At 33.5% G+C, this 19,667-nt stretch overlaps 5 long non-coding RNA genes across 6 annotated transcripts; 3 read left to right on the plus strand and 2 right to left on the minus strand.

Moving 5' to 3' along the window:
• Window positions 1-116: 116 nt before the first annotated feature.
• On the plus strand, window positions 117-1,623 carry LOC138138971 (uncharacterized). Its single transcript, XR_011162168.1, has 3 exons — window positions 117-1,008; window positions 1,064-1,321; window positions 1,375-1,623. It is a non-coding gene; the product is annotated as an uncharacterized lncRNA (long non-coding RNA).
• Window positions 1,624-2,568: 945 nt separating this feature from the next.
• On the plus strand, window positions 2,569-4,962 carry LOC138138972 (uncharacterized). The gene is made up of 3 exons (XR_011162169.1): window positions 2,569-2,787; window positions 2,840-4,667; window positions 4,720-4,962. It is a non-coding gene; the product is annotated as an uncharacterized lncRNA (long non-coding RNA).
• Window positions 4,963-9,648: 4,686 nt separating this feature from the next.
• On the plus strand, window positions 9,649-10,216 carry LOC138139177 (uncharacterized). The gene is made up of 2 exons (XR_011162222.1): window positions 9,649-9,926; window positions 9,980-10,216. It is a non-coding gene; the product is annotated as an uncharacterized lncRNA (long non-coding RNA).
• Window positions 10,217-15,211: 4,995 nt separating this feature from the next.
• LOC138137693 (uncharacterized) lies at window positions 15,212-17,245 on the minus strand. The gene is made up of 4 exons (XR_011161846.1): window positions 16,948-17,245; window positions 16,785-16,898; window positions 15,282-16,735; window positions 15,212-15,226 (listed from the first exon to the last, which is right to left on the minus strand). It is a non-coding gene; the product is annotated as an uncharacterized lncRNA (long non-coding RNA).
• A 1,321-nt stretch (window positions 17,246-18,566) lies between these two features.
• Window positions 18,567-19,430, minus strand: LOC138137692 (uncharacterized). 2 transcript variants are annotated; one of them, XR_011161845.1, is made up of 3 exons: window positions 19,158-19,430; window positions 18,985-19,102; window positions 18,567-18,936 (listed from the first exon to the last, which is right to left on the minus strand). It is a non-coding gene; the product is annotated as an uncharacterized lncRNA (long non-coding RNA). The 2 variants fall into 2 exon arrangements; XR_011161844.1 differs by having other exon boundaries at window positions 18,989-19,102; window positions 19,158-19,396.
• Between the last annotated feature and the right edge of the window lie 237 nt (window positions 19,431-19,667).

Genomic DNA, 19,667 nt, shown 5'->3' on the forward strand with positions numbered 1-19,667 from the left:
AAAAATAAAAAATAACAGAAAAACTTAAAGGTTAGAAATAATAATAATAGTTACAGTGTTGACAAATTTAAATTAAGTTCAATCACATTATTGATCTGTAAAATTGTGTAACAAATCATATTTTTTTCGATTTGCACTTAACAATGACGCGCCTTCAATAAGATAAAACGAATTTTTTAGATACGCTTCTGAGGACAAATTTTCAAGTAAATACTCAAGTTTTTTAAGATTTGTTATCTTGTCCTCAGAAAGGTCAAAATGCAATAAATGTTCCTTTATTATATGAAATCCAGTCGAATATATCTTATTATATACCGGGTGGTCCATTTTTGCGATTAGACATTTAAGAATTGTCCAAAAATTCTACAATCGCTAGGCACAATCTACAATTACTATTCTATGATTGAGCATGATCAACTTGTTTCTATGAAATTTCTGTGATGGAACTAACTTTATAGCGATTTAATATCAAATTTGGATTTTTTGAGGTTAGAAACTTGAAAGTGCTCTGTGCTCCAAGCAACAAGTAAGTGGAAATCAATTCTATGATATAAAAATGTGAAGATTGATAAAATAATCAAACTGGTAATCAACGAAAATGTGGTCCAAAATCTGTAATAACGCCAGACAATCAAGTATCGCTCCCCTCCATAAAAACACTTCAAGTAACATCTGTTCAATTGCGAAGTTCATCTTTCTCGCTATCTTTGTCTAACCAACTTAATTTACGATGTTGTTGTCTTTTAAAAAATAATGCCAACTTGATAAACATTTCAATTGAACACTTGTCATAAATAGTCAACATCGGAAAATAAGATTCAAATGAACAACACATAATGAAGGTATTCGCAGTAATTGTTGCTTTAGCAACTTGTGTTGGTTTCTGCCATCAAGAAGCATTGGAATGTTATTCCTGTGCAAAAACTTGTAATGACCCACAGGATAAGCAAACGTGTCCACCTTCCAAGATAATAGACTACGAATGTATATCAATCAAATTGGTAGCAGGTACTCTAGCATGTTGCAAATATAACTTTAGTAGTAGCATAAATTATTTTCACAGGTGATAAATTAGATGAAGTTAAAGGTTGTGCTCGCGCCGGTGATATCGCCTTGAAAGAGAACTGTGACAGAATCAATGAAATTGGCGGCTCTTGCTTCATCTGCGATACAGATTTGTGCAACGTAGATAAACCAGTTACACAATCAGTTTCAAAATGTTACTACTGCAGCCAGACTTGTGAAGATCCACTGGAGGAAAAAGTGTGTCCAAATTCAGACGTCATAGAGTACAGGTGTATGTCATCAAGGATAGAAGTAGGTACGTTATTGTATTTTAAATATGACTTTGAATAACTACAATTATTTCCACAGGGGGCAACGTAAACGAAGAGAAAGATTGCATTTTTGCCGGTGATGTCGCTACCCAAAATAATTGCAAGGATGTTGACAACGTTGATGGCGGGTCTTGTTACATCTGTGACTCAAATCTGTGCAACTCAGCTGGGATTTATCCTACCTCTGTTCTCCTGATTTCTTGTCTAGTTTTTCTTCTTACGAAACTTCTTTAAGTGATAGGGCTGTATTTAAATTAAAATTATAAACTATACATCCTATGATGTACCTAATAGATTTTTTTTTAAATTTACACTTCTATTAATTTTTGACAGACAAGTAGACACAATCGCTCGACTTCGTCTCGGTCTTCAATCTTTGGACTCAGCAAAAAAAGACTCACTTCTACTCTTAATGATATAATCTACTATTTTATCTCCTTCCAATTGATCTCCAAAAAATGTTGTCTTTTGAAGATACTACTTTGATGCAAAGAAATGACAATATTCAAATAGAATTTTTTTTTACTTCTATAAATAAATTTGGTTTTTCTTCAATTTAAAAACGGAAAACGATTAAATTTAGTTAGACTGGAGCTACCTAACTGATCTAATCAGAGTGTACACGATATATATACAGGGTGTCTCAAAATTCGCGAATTCCGAATTATGTATTGAACAAAATTAAAATGCTTATATCTTCTTCAGAAAGAGCGATTTTTTTTTTCTAAATATTTTTCGAGTTCCACTGGGTCCTTCCCTACCACGCTCTGAATTGAGAATTCGCAAATTTTGAGACACCTTGTATAATATACAGGGTGTTTAAAAAATGTCGCACTAAAATTATTGTACGGTGTTCAGAAGCATTTGGTAGGTGAGGGAAAAATATTTAAAAAATTCTTGGTCTTCATTTCTCTGCACAATGGGAGATCTTTAAACGGCGTCAGTTGTAATTATTACTACTAAGTAACACCCAAAATATACTCGTATGTATAATACTCTTGAACACTTTTATCTATGGATCTGTCGCCATTCGTTGTTCACTTTCATTTGGAAATACATATCATCATTGAATCATTTAATTGAGATCTTCAAGAATAAAAGATATATCTTTCAAGTACCTACTTAACCAATGAAAACGTCAAAGTTGTTTTCTAGATATTGGAGAAAATTAAGACAAAAGAATGTTACTGCTCCCCTCCATAAACCAAATATCACTATAAATATCATATAAATCACTGTAGGATGGGGTTCAGTTAATAACGCAAAATGAAAGTATCTGCAGTAATCGTTACTTTGGCCATTTGCGTCGCCTTCTATCATCGAGGCGTCGAAGCATCAGTGTCAAAATGTTATCACTGTTCAAACACTTGTAGCGACCCATTCGAGGAGGAAGAGTGCTCAAATACATACAAAATAGATTACAAGTGTGTTTCAGCAAAGGCGAAAGAAGGTAAGTGTCACTCTCTAATTGTGGTTTTAATTAGTAAGAATTATTTGCACAGGTGGACAGGTGTCAGAAATCAAAGGTTGCATTCCCCTCAATGATGGCTTTGCCGACTCGTATTGTGACCCAATCATAGAAAATGGTGGCGAATGTTTCATCTGCGACACAGATCTGTGCAACTCAGCTGGAATTTATTCAGTGTCTGTTATCTTGGTTTCTTGTCTAGCTTTCTTTCTTGCAAAGATTCTTTGATTTACATAAATGTACTTAATTTATGAATTCTAGTTTTAATAAATTATTATTTGTCGTTCCCCATTTTAATAATATTTTATAAGTAGAAAAAAAAGAGAAACTCGAACCCTCGTGCCTAAAAGTACGAATAAATTAATGTAGATTCAATGCAGAATGAAGACATGAAAACAGAATCAGTATTTAAATATTTACATATGTACTTGTACATACTTTCAAATATTCCAAAATCGAAAAATCCAAAGACGAAATACATTTTTTCTAATTCAGTTACGAAAAGTAACCATTGTGATATGTCATTTTAGTTGTCAAACGTGCTTTATTTAATAACTAGTCAAAAAAGTGACATTATATTATCACTAGTGTTAAAAAGTGACATTATATTATCACTAGTGTTAAAAAGTGACATTATTTATCACTAGTGTTAAAAAGTGACATTAGTATTATTATCCCGGAAAATTATTGAAATAGCAGATTTAAACAGGATTTCAATTAGAATGTGTGCTTTTCGTAACTAAATTAGAAAAAATCTTGTATGAAACTCGTAGCAAAATAGCTATTTCTACTCCTATTAAATAGTACATTCATTATTATAGGTATGTTTCAGATTATTCAGATTCAGAGTAGAAGGACTTTTTGTGCTTCGCCCAGTTGCCAACCTCGACTTCGTCTCGGTCTCTGGACTAAGCACAAAAAGACACTTCTACTCTTAACGTAATGGTATTAAGTATACAAAGTAATAATTTTAAAACGTCAGTTTGTCTAATAATGAAACTTATTTATCAATTTGCCTTCATAGTCGTAGAAAAAGTATAGTATTCTATTCGCGGATAATGGCTATTACTCGCTCGGATGAATTACGCCACTCGCCAACGGCTCGTGACACAAAATCATCCTCACCAGTAATATCCATCATTATCAAGCCAGTAGGCAATTGGTAAATAAATAATGAAGAATAATATTTAACGTGATAAAAAAATTATTTCGTACTAGAAATTACCTTACCGAATAGTTTCTTCATTCAAAAAGATTAGCAGAAGATTGATGAAATATTTTTAAGCACTAGGTCACAAACATTTTCTGAGGAAAATCTTTCCTAACTCAAATCTAATTCTGTAACAACAACAAAGGCAAAGTACAAATGTTGCTTATCTGCATATTTTTACATAATACTCTTCTGCTATCGACGAAATGAACACTTTTATCTATCGATCAGTCGTTGTTCGTTGTTCACTTGCATTTGAAAATAATTGAATTGAGGTTTTCAAGAATAGAAGATATCTTTCAAGTAGGTACATACTCAACCAATGAAAACGTCAGAGATGCTTTTCTAGGTAGTGGAGAGAATTCACACAAAAAACCTTAAAAAAGCAACTACTGTCCCCCTCCATAAACCAAAATCTCTGATATAAATGGTCAACATTGTAGGATGGGGTTCAGTTAACACCGCAAAATGAAAGTATCTGCAGTAATCGTTACTTTGGCCATTTGCGTCGCCTTCTGCCATAGAGGCGTCGAAGCATCAGTGTCACAATGTTATTACTGTCTACATACTTGTGACGGCACATTGCAGGTGGAAACGTGCCAAAATTCAGATGTATTAGACTACGTGTGTATTTCAGCAAGCGCGGAAGGAAGTAAGTGTCACTTTCTAATTGTGCCTTTAGTTAGTAAGAATTATCTCCACAGATGGAATGGAAGAAGCAGTCAAAGGTTGCATTCTCTCCAGTGATTCCTCTTCCAGAGCGAACTGTGACCTGATCGAAGAAAATGGCGGCGATTGTTTCATCTGCGACACGGATCTGTGCAATTCAGCTGGAATCTATTCAGTTTCTGTTCTCCTAGTTTCTTGTCTGGTTTTCCTTCTTACAAAGATTCTGTGATTTGCATAAATGTATTTAATTAAAGCTTTAATAAATTTTTAAATTATAATTTCTTTCTCATTCACCATTTTAATAATTACAAGTTAACAAAAAGAGGAAGTCGAACCCAACGTCGTGGCTAAAATTGATTACAGAGGTGAAGAATCGAAGATGTAGAATGTAAGACAAGCATTTTTTAAAATCATGTTTTCCAAGTATCAGTAACGTTACAAGTGTTCTTTATATCTCGGTAGATTTTTCATTTCATTATTTTCATGGTGGAAGGGTTTCCGTTTCCCATGACTTCAAAATTATACAGGGTTATTCTAAATGATTGTAGTCGAAGCAAGCCATGCCAGTTTTTACGCCTACTGTATTTACTGTACCTATAGTAGGTACGGATGAAGCAAATATCCTCCACTTAGGGAGTAAAATGTGACTTCTAGACCTAGGATGGTAAACCACACTGGGCAAAGTTGTTGTCACTTCTTCACGATTTTTCTAGCGTTTGTTTCGTTTGTAAATGCTTTATGGAAAGAAGGAACTGGATAAAAAAAATTAAGAATTTAACAGTGTTTGTGTTGTAAATTCTTTATTAGGTAAACAAAGTTGACAAAGGTTTGTGGTGAGACTCTTGAGGGAGCTTGAATGATTAAATGACTAATGATTAATTGTCCATGCCTGCATCCCTTTTATAGCCTGGCTGGGGATGGTCCCGCACGCTCCGACGGCGCGCAGCTGATGTGATGGTAGGGGCCCAGCGATTCGATTCTCGCTGGCGACGGTAGCGCTTCGAAAGGGTTAGTACGGGGCGCTTTGGTACTACATCCGTGATTTATGCTACAAGAATAGTTATTTAAGATATAACTGTAAAAAGTTATCATTTATTGCAAGAACGAGGTACGAGGGAGTATTTTAAAGGATGTGAGTGCAACAAAGGAACTTTTTACACGTATGTCTTACAACATTTTATCTACGATCGTGAGATCATCGCACCGGTTTCAACATAAATTTGTATAAAATAATTATGATTGATTCAATATTCTATGAATAACCAAAGTCGTTTGAGAGCCACGTCGTTTAGCAACCTACTTCTAAACAATGTTTCAAACAAATTGTATTGTTGTATTCACAGAGTTCTGTGCCATAAAAGCGTGCACTAAAAGTTTTATGGCACGATTCCATCAGTTTCATTAAACGTGAACTTTGACAACGATTTTTCGTCCAAAAAGTGCCTAGTTTTTACACGATTGTAGATAAATATATTTTATCAACCCAAGTATCGAATTCGCAAACAAAATCAAAACGAACTATAGTCGAGCAAAGTTATAAAACACAAATTATCACAAGACAAAAAAGAACATATCAATCCATACAAAACAAGATTCATCCAGAATATGCTGAAGTGGGAATAGAGCAAAAGGTTTAGTCCCATCCATGGAGGGGTTATGGAATTGATAAATCCACCTCTATAATGATAATGACTATGAAATTTTTATCTCAACATAATGTGTCAAAGTTTCTGTTATGACAAAGAAGATAAATCTAGTATGCTCGCTGTGTTTAAAAAAAAAGTCGTGTAAAAATAGAATATGCACCACGAGACTAAACTGGCTTTTTCGTCTCTCATGTAATTATTCCCCTCGCTGCGCTGATCCAATAAATTTACACTCAGGGTGAACTTGAGACTCTTGTAATATATAATATACTGCTGTAATTTAGATTTTAACTTCACACAAGTGGAATCAATTGATTTACCTCTATCTAATCATGTAAGATATCTTATCTTGTGCTCAACAAAGACTTCACACTTGTCAGAAGTGTGAAGCTTTTAATAAAGTTTTTGAAATTGCTACTAATTTAGCATTCTGTATTGCTTTAATATCGTTTTTCCAACATTTTCAAACTTGGACTTAAAATAATGAAAGAAACTTTTTTTTTGGGATTGTTCTCTTTTTCTTCTGGGTATTTTGCAAACAATACGAAACAAAATATAAGTGAGGAAAAAACCTATTGATCCTAGGTTGTGCTGTGTTACTTATTTTAATTTAATTAAGATTTTACGAGAGGCAGTACCTTTAGAGGAGTTTTATGCTCTGCGCCGGACCACAACTGGTTGAGCCAATAGCGGAGCTTCCTCAACCGCGAGGGTCCCAAGGAACCAAGAATTAATGAAGAATCTTCGTTAGAACTATTTTAGAGAGGGTCGCCTTGGCGAGAACGTCTTTCCCCGATCGTTAAAGACAAAATAGATCACATACTTCACGATAAAGAATTTAAAACAAATTAAATGGAAAATTGTGAAAAGATAATATTTTTTTTAATGTTTTCCCAAATTACTTTTAATTGAGAGCAGTAAAGGAAGTAATAACGGTAGTGGTAGTGTTTAAAAATTACGAAAATAATTTAGCTTGAAATTTACAGCACGTGGGGACAAAAGTTACTCCTTCACAGTTCTAACCCCGAGTTACTCTATAAAGATTCCGCTTTCTTCGATTATTCTTGAATATCCAACTGTTTGACCACTTGCTTGACCAAATTGATCAATCAATTCTTGTAGATTCTAAATTTTTTTTTAACCAATCACGATTTGACCGAATTTACATAATTTGTTCTTCTATCACAAATCTTAAGAAGACTCCAAATTACTGACCCAATACAATAATAATCGTGCATCAAGAAAACAAAGAGCAATAAAATGAAACAAATACATTGTCTTATAAACTAATGTACCAAAAGAATAAACTGCCTTTTCATCCCTCGTGTAATTATTGCCCTCGCTGTTCTCGTGCAAAAATCTTACACTCGCCAGAAAAATAGCACAAAATATCTTTCGCAGAAGATACCTTATCACCATACTAGAAAAACACCATAAGTTTAACAAATTAACTTAAAATGTATACATTTATACGTTACAAGTAACACGCTTCTGTTATCTACTAATTAGTCATTATCATGTATCGATCTGCGACTATTGGTGGTTCTTCTTCTACAAAATAAAATCACTTTTCTCTTTAGATTTTCACTTAAAATGCAACATATTTGAAATACTGAACCAATGAAAGTATCACTTACAAGTACGTTTCTCGAATGTTGAAGTAATTTGCACAAAAATAAGGTAAAAAGTATCAATTGTTCCCCTCCATGACCAAAATTTCCTAATAAAAACTGTCACCATCCCATTATGGGGTTCAGTTGAACACACGAAAATGAAGGTATCTGCAGCAATTGTCACTGTGACCATTTACGTTGCCCTCTTTCATGGAGCAGTTGAATCCTCAGTGTCACAATGTTACTCCTGTCTGCAGACTTGTATGGAGCCACTGATTAAGGAAGCATGTCCAGATTCAGGCGCAGTAGACTACAAGTGCGTCTCATCAAAGATTGAAACAGGTACAGTTTCAGTTTTAATACCTATCAATGAATAAAAATTATTTGTGCAGCTGGTGACGTGCAAGAAGTCAAAGGTTGCGTCCTCGCCAACAACACTGCTGTCATAGAGTATTGTGAAACTATTACCGAACAGGATGGAAGTTCTTGTTTTATGTGTGATACAGATCTATGCAACTCGACTGGAATTTCTTCAGTATCGATTCTGCTGCCTTCTTGTCTAGTTTTCTTTTTTACAAAAGTATTTGAATGAAGAAGTGTACCAAATGTGTGAATTTGCCTTCAATAAATTATCAAAAGTAGATTTCAGGAGCATTATGTAGAAATATGACACTTTTCGGGACTGGTGGGATTAGATCCTACATAGTTTGCCGCGATCTGCGTTAATTCTGGAGGAGCGCAATGCATTTCGTTTTCAATGGCATCGGACATACTTCAGTTGTTCGCTAAATATAACAAAAATGATCAAAACGTAAATACCAAACGCTCACAACTTACAAATTGTTTACTTTTTAACACTGAACGGTCATCCTGCGCTATTTTTGATTGAGACATCTGACATCAACATCCATGCTATGGACACGCCCACAACGGGCGACTCGTGATACACCATAGTGGAACCGGTTAAATATCTGGTAATAATGTCGATTTTTCGCTTTTTTACAGACTTTTTTTAATAGGGATAATTTAATTATTAAATATATTTTCGTGTAATTGATTAATAAATCGTGACAAACGCTACAAATGACCTTACATTTGACTCGGTCGAGTCGCCTGTGGACATTTTTATTCCTAGGACTTGAAGTACTTCTACTGCGGTCAGAAAAAAAAATGCCACTTTAACCGTTTCTAAGGAGATAATAGTTATTTGTGCAACGAGAGTCTGTGTAAATTGGGCTTTTCAAATTGCCCGAGGGACAGGATTAAAACACGAGCGTAGCGAGGGTTTTAAGGCCTCTAGGGCAATTAGAAAAGCCCAATTTACCCAGAAACGAGTTGCATACAAAATTTTATTGTTTGAAACGACGTCCCTGAAGCTTCCAAATCTTTTGAAAATGGTTTAGCATTTGCTTTTGACAGTTTTGACAATTTTTTCAAGAGCTGTCAGAAATGTAACGTTGAATGTGTTGCCTAGGGCAACGGTTCGTTATCTGCTCATTTTGCTTTAGGGCAGTTAAGAGGCAATTTACAAAGGAGAAAAATGAGAATTTATGACAGTTGAAACCAATAAAAGCAATTATATACCTATCCCTACGTTATCAGCGATTTATTTTTTTTATCTATGAATCGATCTTTTTTCGTTCCACGTTTACTTGAAAATGGATTAACTTATTCCACTAGATATCTTTGTAGAGATAACAAAAATATGGCTTAAAATATTGTTGCTCCCCTCCATAACTTAAACCCTGTAGTATAAAATGGTCTGAATCTGAACCTGGAGTTCAGTTGAAAACTTCAAAATGAAAGTATCTGCAGTAGTCCTTACATTGGCCATTTGTGTGGCCTTCTATCATCGAGGTGTTGAAGCCTCAGTGTCAAAATGTTATTACTGTGTATACACTTGCAACAACCCATTGGACGAGCAAACGTGCCCAAATTCAGACTTAATAGACTACAGGTGTATCTCATCGAGGGCCGAAGGAGGTACAGTACCATCTTTCCATTGTGACTTTAGTTAGCAATAATTATTTACACAGATGGACAGGTATTAGAAGCCAAAGGTTGCGTTCTCGCCAGTGATACAGCTACCGCAGCGCAGTGTGACAGACTCGATGACCAAAGTGGCGGTTCTTGTTTCATCTGCGACACAGATCTGTGCAACTCAGCTGGAATTTATTCAATGTCCGTTCTCCTAGTTTCTTGTCTAGTGATTCTGACGAAACTTCTTTGAATGACATGACAATTTATTTATTTAATAAATTTTGTTAAAACAATTTGGTTTATTCTTTAGCGGATACAAAATGTAAGTTCGCACAAGTTTGATTAGATCAAGAAGTACTCAAAGATGTCTACTACACTCAAAATTAAACTCAAAATACAAAAATGGAGATGGGATCCATCTGTCTGAAATTGTTCAAGGTTCAAGGTTCGGTATCTTTAAGGCCATAATATTTTGCTCTGCGAAGCATAGTCAAACAAACTTCCTTTAAGACTTTCACCTTATTATATTGATTTGAGAACGGTTCCTATATGAATGAGTCACCTGTCGCTGTTCCATAGATTCGATTCAATAGCAGTGACGAAATGACTACTTATCGTAAAGTAAAACTAACATTTTGTGTTTTTTAATCCAGAGTGTACCGATGTGTGTTTTTCTTTTATTCTAAATTTGGTACTAAATATCATTAAAACGAAAATTAAAACCAAAAATCTACCAAAAATTATTTATTAAAATTCTTTTATGTGCCTTCCATCAATTATTAGAGATTTGAACTTGAGTTTGTTTGGTGAAGCCAAATTGTCGTTGTGATAATGTTTTCATTGGTTGGATTTTTTGAAATCCTGCAGTTTCGTTGGTTGACAGTAGCTGAGGAAAATATTAAGTAACGAATGCGCACGAGGGGATATCATCGACAATTTGATTAGCACGAGTGATATTTTGATTATCTCCTTAAAAAAAATTGAAATAAAAAAATTATGAAAACGAATAAATGCCTCTGTAATTTACAGGATGTCCCATCTAAGATTTTCGACCCTAATATCTCGATTATTTTCAAACGGATTTTTATGAAAAGTAAAATGCGGATATGTTAGACGGTGAAGATTCAAATAGTAGTAATAAAAACCTGGCGAGAACAATTTTCCCGGATGCCCGAATGCTCATGAGAAAGAATTATCGACAGACAAATCTCACAATAAAATGAATAGGAAAACACATTAATTCCCATCTCTGTCAAATTCGAATATCAGCCAATAACAAGTACTTGACAGCTTATTTATTTATGACTTAAGGTATTAGTGTAATAAAACTTTTTTTCGCGGAAACCATAGGTACAAAAAATAATCCTTTAAAGAATTTTTCACAAATCCCATTTAAGAATCATTTCCTTTTTTTTAACAAAGCTTATTTTATAAACACATATCGACATTATTTTATTCCTTTTTCTTAGCTCCCATAACAGTGATGAGTGATGACTTAGGTATATTGACTATAAGTACTTCAATAGACGTCTGTGGCTGTGATAACCGCACGTGGCTTGTGGACCTTTATAAGCATAGAAATTACGACAGTGAAAATGTAGTTTCATTAAGCAACCAAAAATTTTTTTAAATTGGATTAATAGTTATTTAATAAACTAGTTAGTTAATGAAGGCGATTAATAATCGAAACTGTTTAAAGCACGAACGAGTGTAGCCAGTGAGTGGCTTTAATAGTTGAGATTATTAATCGCCCATTAACAAAAGAGTTGATTACAAAAATTTTTCGTTGACCGCTAACTTTTTTTTTGATGACAAATTTTGAAATTAAAGCCAAATCAAAACCAATTTCATCTTTTTCCATAAAGATGAGACCTTATAAATACCTTCATTCTTTTTTTGTCCTCAGGGTAGGCCATTTTTAAATTTTTCAACATTTTCTATTCACTTTTCCACAAAGAGTGCAAACAATGCATGTTCGAGGTTGTTTATACATCAAAATTTAATCAAAACGTCAAAATCGCAAAAATCGTTGATTAATGAAAAATAGTGTATTAATGAGGTCCATTAATACACTATAATTTAGACAAAAGAATTCATTAATATTGAAATTAACAAGCGGTCAACGGAAAATTAAATATTCTTAAACTAATTCATTTTTTATTTTAAGTACACTTTCAAAATTAAGTACAAAAATGAAGATGTTTCAAGAATTTGCTACTTTGACATGATACCTGTCCAATCTAATCTAATCAAATTCCTGGTATTACACGCAAAATGCCTGTACCAATGAAATAGATAAAATATTGTTACTTCATATTGTTTTAAACTCATCACTATCTGTAATTGACGTAAATGCATTAACCAATTAACAGAAATAACTACGTGTTATGCTCATTACGACTTCGATAACAATACAAGCACATTCTTAGGTATAGATATGGTGCATTTTTAGAATAAAACATTTTCGTTGTATTTCAAGATCAATTAAAATGGAGATTTTTTCTTTCTTCTCTTTGAAAAAGATGTTTTTTAGAATTTGCGTGTCTAATAGCTCTATTATTGTATTCAATTTGGAGTCGTTTATGGCTGCGAGTGTTTTAATAGATCTCTAAGAAAATTGTAATCAATATTTCAGTGTATTATTGTCATTTACACCAAAAAACTTCCAATACTATTAATGTTCAAACTCTACTTTGTAACATCTGTTGCAGATGTAGTTGCATCCGTTACCTTGAATTACCAATTAATACAAAATTCCCTACAATTTGAAAATTTAATTTTTTTATTTACAAATTAAAACAAGAGTGCAAATTCGAAAAAATAACATAAAAAACTCGTTTTATAAGGACATTGGCGCACTCGTCCCACAGGAAACTCCTCTACGACTCGTTTTCTACACTTGGGACTCGTGCGCCAAATCAACCCTTATAAAACTCGTTCTTTAATATAATTACTATTATTCCTTTTACATTTTTTCATACATTGCTTTCATTTACTTTTATGATAACCCAGTTATTGTAAACTACAAAAATCTGCGACTCTTATCTACATCCGTTTTGCGTATGAATTTATTTTGGCCAATAAGTGGTTCACATGATTAATTAGTGTTGCTTCATATCCGTTTTTAGGTAATTTGCAATTACCAAAAACAAATAATGTAATCTGGAACATGATGCATAATGGGAGGCCATGATTTATTTTTTTAACGTTGGACACACTGTCTGATTTCCGTCACTAAAGTGCCTGACATGCTAACCTATCAAAATGAACATACATGTTGCTGAATTTTCCGTATTCTTCTATTGCAAACTAGTAATACTTACAATAGCGCACTAGACATTGATGTTATTTATAACCTCAAATTAAGTGCAAAATTTCCATGGCCTTCCTATAATACATTCTAGCACTATTCTTCATTTCATTGGTGTTTCACAATCTGTGGTATTTTTTGTGCGTTCCAAACTAAACATATTTGAATCAAGCTTTGAAAAAAAAAACAATCGGATTAAAATTTATTAATTTTTACGTTATCTAAAAACCATAAATTCAGCAATAACTTGAAACAACCCTATTTATCTTAATTTATTGCACAACTCTCTCAATTTTTGCACAACCCTGATTAATATTTCAGAGCTCTTATCACTTTCCATGTAGCTATTGTGAAAAATAAAACACTTGGCAAACGTCAAGGGTTTTCGCTTTTATTTTTAAATTATCTACTTTCTGACGACATTGCGGACTTAGAAAGGCAAAATGTTCAACGCGCTCAGTTTTAATTGATATTTATATAGTTTTATTGTGTCGTATTAAATTGTTTTCATACCTGGCTGTACATCGATTTTTTAAATATGTTATATCATGACATTTGATCGATGCAATAAAAGAACCAAATAGATATCATTATCATTTTGTCAAGTAGTCGGATTCACTTTTAGAATATAGATAATAAAAATTATCAGATTATTAGTTGCGTCAATTTGTTTTCTGAAAAATGATCACTTGATCTTCATTTATTCGTACGGAAATGCGAAATAGGTCATTAATTTGCGGTTTAATTTTTCCTTGAAAAAATGATTAAGCGAGAATTAAAAAATGATTACAATCTGATAAGAAAACATCTTCCTTGACGATAAAAGCGAAAACTTGTAAGAATTAAACAAGTAAGCATAATAATAATTTTTGACATAATACGAGTTACGTTAATTAAAACATCCACCAACATTTATTTTATTGTCAAATGTTCGAAAGGTTTCTGGATTTGATGCGTTATGCAAATATGATGAAACATACTTTTATAAAGTCTATAACAGCAGGATCTCGGCAGTCCTCACACCGATTTTTTATGACAAAAATTCGTTTATGAATGATCCCCCCCCCCCCCAAAAATAAAATAAACATGTAATTTAATTAAGATTTTATATTTCTTAGGAGTATTTTCTAATCATTTCCTTTTGAGTGGTTCACTAGTTCACTAATTCCAAGAAATCCAAGAAATATGTTAAGAAGTATCTATGTATAACGAAACTGAAATGAAGAGTGGTATTTTGTTTTATGAAATGACATGTGGTCTTAGGTGTTGTCGTCAAAAGAAAAAAGTTCGCCAAAAATATTTGAATTAAATTCTTCAGAATCAGAATTCATTCCTTGGAGCTTTCATAGTCGGGGAGGCTCCGCCAGTGTCCATCGTATAGTATCTGCCAACACTTTAGTAGCAGCCTCAAAATAAAACAAAACAGGATTTTAAAAACAAGACAAAGGTTCCGACACAGCTGCAAATTAATAAGACGCGTGCAATCAGGAGCGTATTCAGGAAAATGTACAAACATATTATAATATATTATAAATTTAATTTTTGTTGCCCAGCAAGAACCGCGGGGAGGTATGAGCATCCCTTGCCAAAAACAAAATTCTAAATACAGGGTTATTCTAAATGATTGTAGTCGAAGTAGGCGTGAAAACTGAATGTAAAATTTATGGTTGCCGCTCCACATAAAAAAACATCAACTTGATGTGAACATATTGAGTTGTTTTGCACCCAATTTAACTCCCATGTGTGAACGGTGTATACTCACTTAATCGGATTCAATCGTTAATATATTTTGAATACGCTCCTGTATGCACATCGCGCGTGTCGTCTCAACAAACCAGTTTTTTATGAGCCGACTGCAATAGCGAGCAAAAAAGGTCTGCTATTAGAGTGTTGGCGACCACTATACCTACTCAAGTAACTGTGGCCCGGCGCAGAGCACAAAATGCAGCTGCCCGACCGTCGAGCGTAATGGATAGTTGACAAATAGCTGACTCTTAAAAATCATTTCAGTTAAAAAACTCTTCCAACGGTACGGCTTCTCGTAGAACCTTAATGAAATAAAAATAAGGAGCACAACACAACGAAGGATTAAGTTTTTTTCACTACAACAACAATAGCTTTGACTCAGGATTTGAACGAAAATTTTCACAATTTATGTTATAACTTATTTACTTAACGGATTGTAGTTCAATTAAAAAATTATCAGTAAATAACTAAGTTTAAGTGGCACGTGCCTAAAGATAAAATATTATATCAGTTTGGTACTTTATTTATTTATTACACTATTGACCTTGCTTTATTATACAGTACAAAAGCATTTCTAAAAGAGGGCCTACATTTTTGCAGCAAAAAAGTTCACAATCTGCTTATTTTCTGTAATACGTAACGTAATGTACTCACTTAACTCAACAACTTGTAAGTTTGAAGTTCTATATACAGGGTGTAATCGAAATACACGGAATAATTTTAACCACGAGCCACTGGCTTCATGTAGAACTCGGAAAAAATATTTAAATATATGTCAAAATATTGTTATTTGTACAACTAGTTATGAAAGTCATACTTTTTTTCATGAATTTGCAGATTGCTTAACGAGGGGCGTAGCCCTAGTTAATCAAGCAAATAAGTGAAAAAAGAGACTTTCATAACGTGTTGTACACACTATTTTTTTGCATAGCGAAAAAACTTGAAAAATTTAGTCTAAAAGGATCACCTATGAAAAATTACAACAAAAAAAAAATGGGTATGCTTTGACAATCATCTCCAAGGAGATGGAATAAAATGATGCAAAAAAGTAGTACTTTCACTACGATTTTTCATGTAAAAAAGTGCTACTTTCACTACGATTTTGCGTGTAAAAAAATGTCACTTTCATTACGATATACAAAAAATTTAATTTTTGAGGTACAGTTTTGAAAATGAGGTTGTGGGACAACCTAGAAGACTAAAAGCAACTATAAAAAATTGTACCTCAAAAATTAAATGTCATTATTTTTTGACAAAGAATTTTTTAAATATTTTTTCCGAGTTCTACATGAAGCCAGTAGCTCGTGGTTAAAATTATTTCGTGTATTTCGATTACACCCTGTATAATATTTCTTTGTATCTATACTACAAATAAAAGTGAAATAAAAATTCAACTTAAGATTATTTTTATTAAGTCGGTACATTGTAACACATAATCTCAATGTATTTTTAAACTGGAATTTTCACACAATCAAATCTTGTCGACCATCTTATCATCCATCTCGACTGATATTGATAATTCCAACAACAACGTGCCAGATAATGATTATAATTTTCTAAATCTGAAGAAAAACTCCTAAACAAAATAAACTCGACATATAAAAAAATGCAAACGAATAACTTTCAGCAGAATTGCAAAAGTTGGTCTGACACGTGAAACACGAGCTTCCTCTCATTTCATCAAGTTCTTCGCAAGTTGAAATAACGTCAGAGTCATGTTTCAAAACGCACCCTTTTTGCTCCACAGTTTCACCACCTGAAATGCACAACTAAAAATGAAAACAAAAGTGTACGTGCGTACTCACTGATTGTTGTAAATGATGAAAAACACATATATTTGTCGTCGGAACACTTATTCACTTCTAGTGGGTAATGACACTTTTCTACACAGTAATAGCACTTAAGTTCGCGGCCATCACCTGCATTTAGTTTAAATTTGATTTGAATTTTAATAACAAAATGACTTACCTTGATGTATAAAAGCACAAGCGACCACAAGCAATGCCAAGCGCCTCATTTGTGATAATCAACGGAGCACTGGTTGAGTTAACAATCAGCAGATGCCACTTGTTTGTTGTACTATTTATATCTTTAATCTTCCAGTTCAGACTTCTTTTGATGAATCCGCCCGGAATGGTGAAAAGAATTAGACCATTTTTATAATTCTATCTTGTAACTGATTGTCTTTTCGTGTAAATTAATGTTGAAAGGAAGTGGTTTGCAACATCAGACCACAACAACTTAGAACAATGAAAGCGAAAAAATTTAAAACTCCTATGAAAAAAGATTTTTCAAATCGGAACAAAGTCACAATAGGTTTCCTTACAGGAAGAAAAATTTCCAAACAATCTAATCCAAGTAGGTATTCACACATAAACATAACCCTATTTTTTGACATTTCTGATATTTGATACATTTAAAGTTTTTTTTTTTCAAAAAACACAACTCGCACCAAATAATTGTGGAGAAGGGACACTAAGAAGTGAACGGATAGTAATTACACCCAGTATATATTAAATCTCATGACGAGGTTGGATATGCAACCAACAATTCAAGCATGTGTGAAAGAGTTTTTTCGTGTACTACAGAGAAATCTACTGTATTTCTAAATGCAAAGTCATTTAGAAAAGTGGTACTTTTCTGTAGGTACAGCAAAATTTTCTGCATAGCAACACTTGTTTACAAAAAAACGCTTCGTAACATAAACACAAAATATACATTTTTGCCAACAAACTATTTCCCAACATGTGACTGATAAACAATTATGTATCATTAACAACAATACCTATTTTTCTTTTTGTAATCGTAAAAATCTGACACTATAGTGACCCTGTTTTACATAATATGCTCCGATAAATATAATGTAATATCGGTTATTTGAACATCGTCTTTTTGTCCAGCTCCCTTTTACAGGGCCGCAGTCTTTTTTGTAGAGAGAAACAACTAAGAGAAACGAACACGTTCAGAACGTGAACGAAAGTGGGACGAATTTCAACCGGCGCACGTATTTATGGGGAGGTTGACCAAACGCGGAGTCCGCTCATTGGCCGGCCAATGAGCGGGCAGAGTACCCCGACAAAACTGGGACACAACGCTGCCCGGTATCCAATCCTCAATGTTCAGATTCGTACCGGCAAGACAAGCAACGCCCATTTATTAGTGCAGTTTACAAAGATTCAAAACAAGTACCCAATCACAACTATTACATTACATTCGTAATCAAGTATTCTTCATCTGACACTCTACTAAAAAATTCCTCGACTGGTTTTCTTTCGAAAACCGTTGCCGTTTCCGGTTTCTATGTAGGTACCATATTTACAAATATCGAAATATACACTTTCAAAGTTGTTTTCAACGTCGAATATTTTGTCCATACTGGTGAAGCCTTAAACTTTTTCTTAACATTTGGAAAATATTCCAGCAGACCATCTTCAATTCTTAGAGTTTCTTCTTGAGCTTCTCGTTGATTTCTGCTCGAATAGATTCCTCATATTTCTTTGTATTTATAAGTACTACAAATGGAAACAGTTATCGAGAAAGAAGTCAGAGCTGATTTATTTAACAAAATTATGTCAGTGAAATAAAAATTCAACTTAAGATTATTTTTATTGAGCAGGTACATTGTAACACATAATCTCAATCTATTTTTAAATTGGAATCTTCACACGATCAAATCTTTTCGACCATCTTATCATCCTTCTCGACGAATATTGATAATTCCAACAACAAAACAACAACGTGCCAGATAGATTACAAATTGCTACATCTGAAGAAACACTCCTAAACAAAATAAAGTTGACATATAAAAAGTTGCAATCGAACTTTCAGCAGAATTGCAGAAATTGGTATGACACATGAAACAGGAGCTTCCTCTCATTTCATCAAGTTCTTCGCAAGTTGAATTAAAGTCAGGGTCATCTATCAAAACGCACCCTTTCTGCTCCACGGTTTTATCACCTGAAAGACACAACTAAAAATTGAAAAAAATTATACGTGCGTACCTACTCACTGATTGTTGTAAATGATGAAAAACACATATATTTGTCGTCGGAACACTTATTCACTTCTAGTGGGTAATGACACTTTTCTACACAGTAATAGCACTTAAGTTCGTGGCCATCACCTGCATTTTGTTTAAATTTGATTTGAATTTTAATAACTTAAGCCAAATGACTTACCTTGGTGTATAAAAGCACAAGCGACCACAAGCAATGCCAAACGCCTCATTTGTGATAATCAACTGAGCACTGGTTGAGTTAACAATCAGCAAATGCCACTTGTCTGTTGTTATTTTTTTGTACTATTTATATCTTTAATCTTCTAGTTTAGACTTCTTTTGATGAAGCCGCTCAGAATAGTGAACAAAATTACACCATCTTTATTTTATCTCGTAATTGATTGTCTTTTCGTGTAAATTAATGTTGAACGGAAGTGGTTTTCAACATCAGACCACAACAACTTAGAACAATGAAAGCGAAAAATTAAAAAAAACACTGCTTGGGAAATAGTATATTTCAAACCAAGGTAAGAAAGTGGTTTCTTGCAGACCGCAGGCAAAGATTATAAACCGAGTCGTAGACGAGGTTTGTAAGTGCCTAAGGTCTGCAAGGACACTTTCTTAACAAGGTTTGAATACAATTTTTTTCCCTACCGGCACAACTTTGTTGAAAAAAGTAAAAAAAAATGGT

Source organism: Tenebrio molitor, chromosome 9, assembly GCF_963966145.1.
Source record: "Tenebrio molitor chromosome 9, icTenMoli1.1, whole genome shotgun sequence".
NCBI classification, from domain to species: Eukaryota; Metazoa; Arthropoda; class Insecta; order Coleoptera; family Tenebrionidae; genus Tenebrio; species Tenebrio molitor.